The sequence below is a fragment of the Hemiscyllium ocellatum genome, chromosome 21, assembly GCF_020745735.1.
Source record: "Hemiscyllium ocellatum isolate sHemOce1 chromosome 21, sHemOce1.pat.X.cur, whole genome shotgun sequence".
NCBI lineage: Eukaryota > Metazoa > Chordata > Chondrichthyes > Orectolobiformes > Hemiscylliidae > Hemiscyllium > Hemiscyllium ocellatum.
Window position 1 is genome coordinate 39691941 of NC_083421.1, and position 7407 is coordinate 39699347.

Consider the following 7407-nt stretch of genomic DNA (forward strand, 5'->3'; position numbering starts at 1 on the left):
CATCTCAGCAGAACTAGTGCATTTGGTGATTGCAATTCAATCCTGCCTCTTGGAGTCCATCTACAGCTGCAGGGCAGGGCAAGGACAGGACTGCCGGTGATTGTGAAGGTGAACATGGTCATGAATTTCTTTGCATGCTGATCCTTCCAGACTGTAACAGACAAGTTAGTTAACATTCAGTTGTTTGCTTGTCCCATACTCTATCCACGATTGACACACCCTGCAAGCCAGGAGAAAGAACTTGCTTGTTTTCTCACTGAACAGAGAGACGATGTCCCCATTCATGATGTCTTTTTCATTGTCCAAAGTCTGACTGATTATCATCACCCTAGTTCAATAAGAAAATCAGTGGTTCCTGAGAATAAAACATCAGGCTCCAACTGTTCTTCAGTTCCACGCCTTAACTTCCTTCAAATCATTATAGCATCTTCTTGACCACAATCTTGAAATAAAAGTGACCAGGAAGAAACCATCCAACAAAATTCCAATATTCCACACAATACTAAACTAATCACTCTGCTGCACTTATTCAGTGTCCAGCTTGCAGGTGGTGCTTGAGCTGTTTCTCATCAGTGGTGTTATCATTGTGGCCGCAGCAGGATAGATGAAGAGATGTCAACTGTTAGTAAGTTAAACTGCAGATGACCTTGCAGACTGCCCTTAATCAGCTCCAGATTTTGGAGATTTGGATTTAGTTTGGGTGGTAGTTGTCATTCTAGGAGAGGAGACTGAACATCTTTGCTAGTGCTCTGAGGTGTGTTAGGGAGGTCTTCAGCTACCTCAATCGGTATGAGAGCCTGGAGACCTCTTTAAGGCATTATATCAACAGCCATGTTGGCAACAATCTGAGAAAGCTGAGATTTCATGACGACATTAAAGATTAGTAGATTAACTGGAATTTTGAAATCAAAATAGAAAATGTTGCCAATATTCTATCTCAGGCTCCACCCATGGAGAAACATTTAATTTTTCAGACAGATTACCTTTCACCAGAAAGTGATCAAGTGACCTCTGTCTGAACTTACACTGTAGCCTAAGATGTTGGCTGAATTATACTTCAGCAATTGCAAGTTTCCAGGGAATCTAGTCTTGATCTACTCAATCTTCTGCACAGGACAATTGCATATGATTTCATCTCAGGGACCTGCCTAATGAACTTTGTTACATTCTCTCCTGGGTAAATGTGCCCCTCATTCAATGAGGAGACCAAAACAGCACATGACAATCTAGGTGTGGCCTTGCCAAGAATGTCCTGTATGATGATAGCACAATGTTACATTCCAATCACTTTGTAGCAAAGCCAACATTCCGTTTGCCTTCCCCATTTCAGTTTGCTCCTGCCACCTATTATAGTATCTTGTCCTGCAAAAGAGAAGGGAAAGTGTCAGTGACTATAGTGTGTTTGGGTGGTGTTCCTGGCCAGGCTGTAAGAGATATGGGTGTATGGCTCCAACGATGCAGGTATGGCAAAGGCAGCAGGAAGTGAAGATTAGTGTTTTTTGGTGCTATTTGAACATTGTTGGCAAGAACATTTGTTGCCTATCACTACTTTATCTTGAACGGAATGGATTGCTAGGACTTTTCAGAGGGCAGTCAAGAGTCGAATACATTGCTGTGGATCATGGAATGACATGCAGACCAGAGCAGGTAAATTAAACGGACTTTGTCCCTTCGAGGACATTAGTGAACAATTTGGGTTTTCAGAACAATTGATGACAGCTATCATAGTCACCATTTCTGAGACTAACTCTTCAATTCCAGCTTTTAATTTTTTCTAATCAACATCTTTAGAGATGTTATGACACCCCTCTTGAGTAGGTAGGATTTGACCCCATGCCTCTTGGCCTAGAGTAGGTCCATTAATTTCCAATTTTAGATTTTTCCATAGGAAAGGGTAATGTAAAGTCACCATAATCCCAGACAGTTGCTCCCTCTTTAGAGAGAGAGAGGGAGAGAGAGACAACTAGTGGTGAGTTTAACCTAAGGACCACCTTAAGTCAGGTGAGGGGCAAGCTTGAGAAGACAGGACCTTCATGGTAACCTCAGCCAGTGTGAGAATTGAACCCACACTGTTAGCTTCACTCTGTATTGCAAACAAACCGTCTGGCCATCTGAGCTAATCAAACCCCAAATTCCAGGTATTAATCATTTTAATTTAAATACCAAGAGTTGCCATGATGAGATTTGAATCAATATTCCCAAAGACAGACTGTTATCTTGAGCTTCTTGATTAATTGTGACATTTCCATTATTCACCTCCCCCATGAACTGAACAGAGTGTGAGGCCAGTGGTCCATGTGGTAGGGGATAATAGTATGAAGATCCATTCACTGAAAGTGACTATTCATGAGACCATTTAACTTATTTTAAAACTGTATTCAAGTCTTTGCGTGTCAGACTGCTGGCATTGATCACTTATAAGCATTTGTTCCCACTGCTATCTTGGTCTTTGCTGATTTAACTGAGGAAATGAGAAACTATTTTCTCCTATCCACCTTTTAAGTACATTGGAGATAAAAGTGTTTATAAGCCATCTGACCCTATAAGCCTGCACCACCATTCAACAAGAACATAGCCATGATTCAATTTTAACTTTTCCTTCCCACATCACCCCACAGCTCCTAACTTCCTTACTATAAAAAAATCAATTGACCTTGGTCTTAGATTTAGTAACAATTGAGCATTGATGGCACTCTGACATAAAGAATTCCAAATATCCACAACCTTTTGAGTAGTGCCTATTAGTCTCTTACATAGCTCAGGGATTTCTAAGTGTCAGTAAAGAAGAGAATTTCTCTGTATTTGAACGTATTTAATTTTCACAGTGAAAGTTTCAAATGTGTGGGGTGAACTTACAGGTAAATGTATAAATTATCAAATATTTTGAAACTTTATATTGGGCCAAAATGAATAATTGGAGTTCAGTCAAACTGTTTTAAAGTGTACTTTTAAATTGTATGACAGCAGAGTTTTGAACAAACTACAGCATGCATAGGATGGAGAATATTGGAAGAATTGAACTTGGAGATTACGAACTGGGGTTGGACCTGGAGGGAGTAATGTTATGGAATTGGAAGCAGGCGACATTAATAAGGGTTAGGATTTGTGGTTTGAAAGTTAACTCCCATTCAAACAAGTCATTCAAATTGTACAATTTTTGGTTTACTTTGTGCAGTCATTAAAGAAAGAATTTAGGATATCAGTATGAAGTTTCAGTTGGGAGTCAAGAAATAATGATTTTGTTCAACTGAAGTTCAATCCATAACTTATTGCCAGAAATGCCAGGAACAGGTGAGTTAAGCATTGTTGCAGATCTTTATACCATGGAGTCATTGACATTCATGTGGCGAGATAGCAGTTAGATGGAGACTACTAAGGAGCCAGAAAGTTAGGAATATGCAGGTACAGGAAAAGAAACCATTAGAGGAGTTATGAGTTCATCTTGAAACATTAAATATCTTAAAATCTACATGAAAAAATAAGATTGTTGGAAATAAGAATATTTTAACAACTTGAAACTGAGGAAAACGCAATTTGTTTCAAAGCAATTTCACTCTTGATGATCCATTGTTTGTTATAAACACAACTTTTTCATTTTGTTTCTCATCATCTTTAAGATATACACATTTGTCTGATAAAATTGCTTCCTTTTTAAACGACTTAATGGAAAAAGAATGTGTCGAATTGCTTTGTGCTGAAACAAACTAAGGAAAGATATGCTTAGCTTCACCTTTTTATGGTTATAATGAGGTAACAATGCTTTTAAGTTCCACAATCACAAGATGTGACTAATACATGTGAACAGAGTTTCCAGGATGACACATTTCCTGAGCTTGTGCTCTCTGACCCTCCAACTGATGCAATTAAAGCTAAAAGCACAAATATGGGAAGAGTATTCGACTCATGCTATATGACTATAAAAGTTCCTTTAGATCCTGTAGAGATACTAAGTAAATGATATAACATAAAATCTTCAACAAAGATACATTATAAGTGATTGATTTATAATGAGTCAGGGAGTCCTAGTCATACAGCATGGAAACAGATCCATTGGTCCACCTAGTCCACGCCTGCTATGTTCCCAAATTAAACTAGTCCCACCTACCTGTACTTGGCCCATAATACCTCAAAACCTTTCCTATTCATGAACTTAACTAAATATATTTTAAATATTGTAACTGTACCTGCATCTACTTCTTTCTCTGGCAGCTCATTCCACACATGAACCACTTCCTGTGTCAAAAACGTTGCCCCTCATGACTTTTGAAATCTTTACCCTCTCACCTTAAAATTTTGAGCTTCCCACCCTATAGGGAAAAGACCCTTATCATTCGCCTTATCTATACCCCTCATGATTTTATAAACTTCAATAAGGTCACCTCTCAACTGCTTATTTTCAGGTGAAAAAAGTCCCAATCTTTCCAATCTATTTTTATATCACAAACCCTCCATTCCCAGTAACATCCTAATAAATCTTTTCTGAACCTTCTCCAGTTTAATAATATCCCTCCTATAACAGAATGACTAGAACTGTACACAGTACTGCAAAAGAGACCTCACCAACATCCTGTATAACCTCAAAATGACATTCCAACTCCTATACTCAAAGGTCTGAGCAATGAAGGCAAGCGTGCTATTTGCATTCCAACCTCATAGTTTGGGTGCCCCACACTGCCCGATTCTATCTCCTTCCCAAGATCCACAAGCTTGACCACCCCGGCGACCTATTGTCTCAGCCTGCTCCTGCCCCACCAAACTCATCTCCACCTACTTTGATACTGTCCTATCCCCCCTTGTCAGGAAATCCCCACATACATTCGGGACACCACCCATGCCCCCCCACCTCCTCCAAGACTTCTGTTTCCCTGGCCCCCAATGCTTCATCTTCACCATGGACATCCAATCCCTCTACACCTCCATCCACCATGACCAGGGCCTCCAAGCCCTCCATTTCTTCCTCTCCTGACATTCCCACCAGTACCGTTCCACTGACACTCTCATTCTTTGGCTAAACTGGTCATCATCCTTAACAATTTCTCCTTCAAACCCTCCCACATCCACCAGATGAAAGGGGTAGCTATGCCTGTCTCTTTGTTGGCGACGTAAAACAAGCCATCTTCCATAGTTACACCGGCATCACTCCCCACCTCTTCCTCTGCTACACTGATGACTGCATCGGCGCCACCTTGTCCTCCAACGAGGAGGTTGAACAGTTCATCAACTTCACCAACAAATTCCACCCCGACCTTAAATTCACCTGAACCATCTCTGATACCTCCCTCCCCTTCCTGGACCTCTCCATCTCCATCAACAATGGCCATCTCAACACTGACATTTTTTACAAACTCACCAATCCCACAGCTAGCTGGATTACACCTCTTCCCACCCTACCTCCTGCAAAAATGCCATCCCGTATTCCCAGTTCTTCCGCCTCCACCGTATTTGCTTCCAGGAGGACTAGTTCCACCACAGACCACACCACATGGCCTCCTTCTATAAAGACTGTAATTTCCCCTCCCATGTGGTTGAAGATGCCCTCCAATGCATCTCATCCGCATCCTGCACCTCCACCTCAAAACCCACCCCTCCAACCACAATAAGGACAGAAGCCCCCTGGTCCTCACCTTCCATCCTACCAACCTTCTCATAAACCACATCATCCGATGACATTTCTGCCATCTACCAATGGACCCCACCACCAGGGATATATTTCCCTCCCCACCCCTATCCACTTTCCAAAAAGACTGTTCCCTCCGTGACTACCTGGTCAGGTCCACACCCCCCAACAACCCACCGTCCCATCCTGGCACCTTTCCCTGCCACCACAAGAATTGCAAAACCTGCAGCCACACATCCCCCCTCACCTCCATCCAAGGCCCCAAAGGAGCCTTTCACATCCATCAAAAGTTTCATGTGCACTTCCACAAATGTCATTTATTATATCCGTTGCTCCCAATGCTGTCTCCGTTACATTGGGAAGAATGGACGCCTTCTCGCAGTGCATTTTAGGGAACATCTCTGGGGCACCCGCACCAATCAACACCATGCTCCGTGGCCAAACATTTCAACTCCCCTTCCCACTCTGCCGAAGAAATGCAGGTCCTGGGCCTCCTCCACTGCCGTTCCCTCACCACCCGACGCCTGGAGGAAGAACGCCTCATTTTCCGCCTCGGATCACTTCAACCCCAGGGCATCAATGAGCACCTCAACATTTTCTCATTTCCAGTCCCCCCAACTTACCTCAGTTCCAACCTTCCAGCACAGCACCATCCTCATGCCCTGTCCTACCTGCCAATCTCCCTTCCCACCTATCAGCTCCACCCTCCCTTCTGACCTATCACCTTTACCTCCACCTCCATCCACCTATCGCATTCTCAGCTACCTTCTCCCCAGCCCCACCCCACTCCCATTTATCTCTCCACCCCTGTGGGTCCTAGCCTCATTCCTGAGGAATGGCTCCTGCCCAAAACATCGATTTTCCTGCTCCTCGGATGCTGCCTGGCCTGCTGTGCTTTTCTAGCACCACTCTAATCTTGTCTCTTCTTTACCACCCTGTCTACCTGTGATGTAAAATTCAAAATACTTTGTACCTGAACCTCTAGGTCTTTCTATTTCACTACCCAGGGTTCTACCATTAATTGTATAAGTCTATTTTTGTTTGATTTACAAAATTCAATACCTCATGTTTATCCAAATTAAACTCCATCTGCTATTCCTCATCCCATTGACCCAATTTATCAAGATCTTCTTATAATCTTAGATAACCTTCTTCACTGTCCACTATACCATCAATTTTGGTGTCATTTGCAAACTTACTAACTTTACCACAAAGTATATTATAACCAATATTCACAGTAAGCTAGATAGTTCCTATACAGCCTGCAGAACAGGTCACCCTTTCAGCTGCAACATTTTACAGGTGCCATACATTACAGTTAATCATCCATACACTCCAAATAAAACTAAATGGAAATTTGGTTATCATTCTAGTGGAGTACCATATAGGTAGGACATTATTCCAGAAAGATAATTTAGCCATCAGCAAACTATTCTAAAGTAAGCACTGCTGTATGGAGGGAATAATTTTGATACAACTGGTTTCTTTAAGCATGAAGCAATTGCCAAATGGAAAAACTATATATACACCTTCTGTAGTTTTTTATTCCATGGGACGTTGGCATATTTGGCTAAGTCAGCATGTATGGCCTATCTATGTTTGTTCAGGGGGCAGTATTGAGTCAACCACATTGCTGTGGGTCTGGATCACATGTAGGCCAGACTGGGTAAGGATGGCAGGTTTCCTTCCCTAAAGAACATGAGGGAACTAGATGGAATTTTTATAACAATTGACAGGTTTGTATCGGACTATCTTTTTTTAAAATTATGATTATCATTGATTCAATTTTC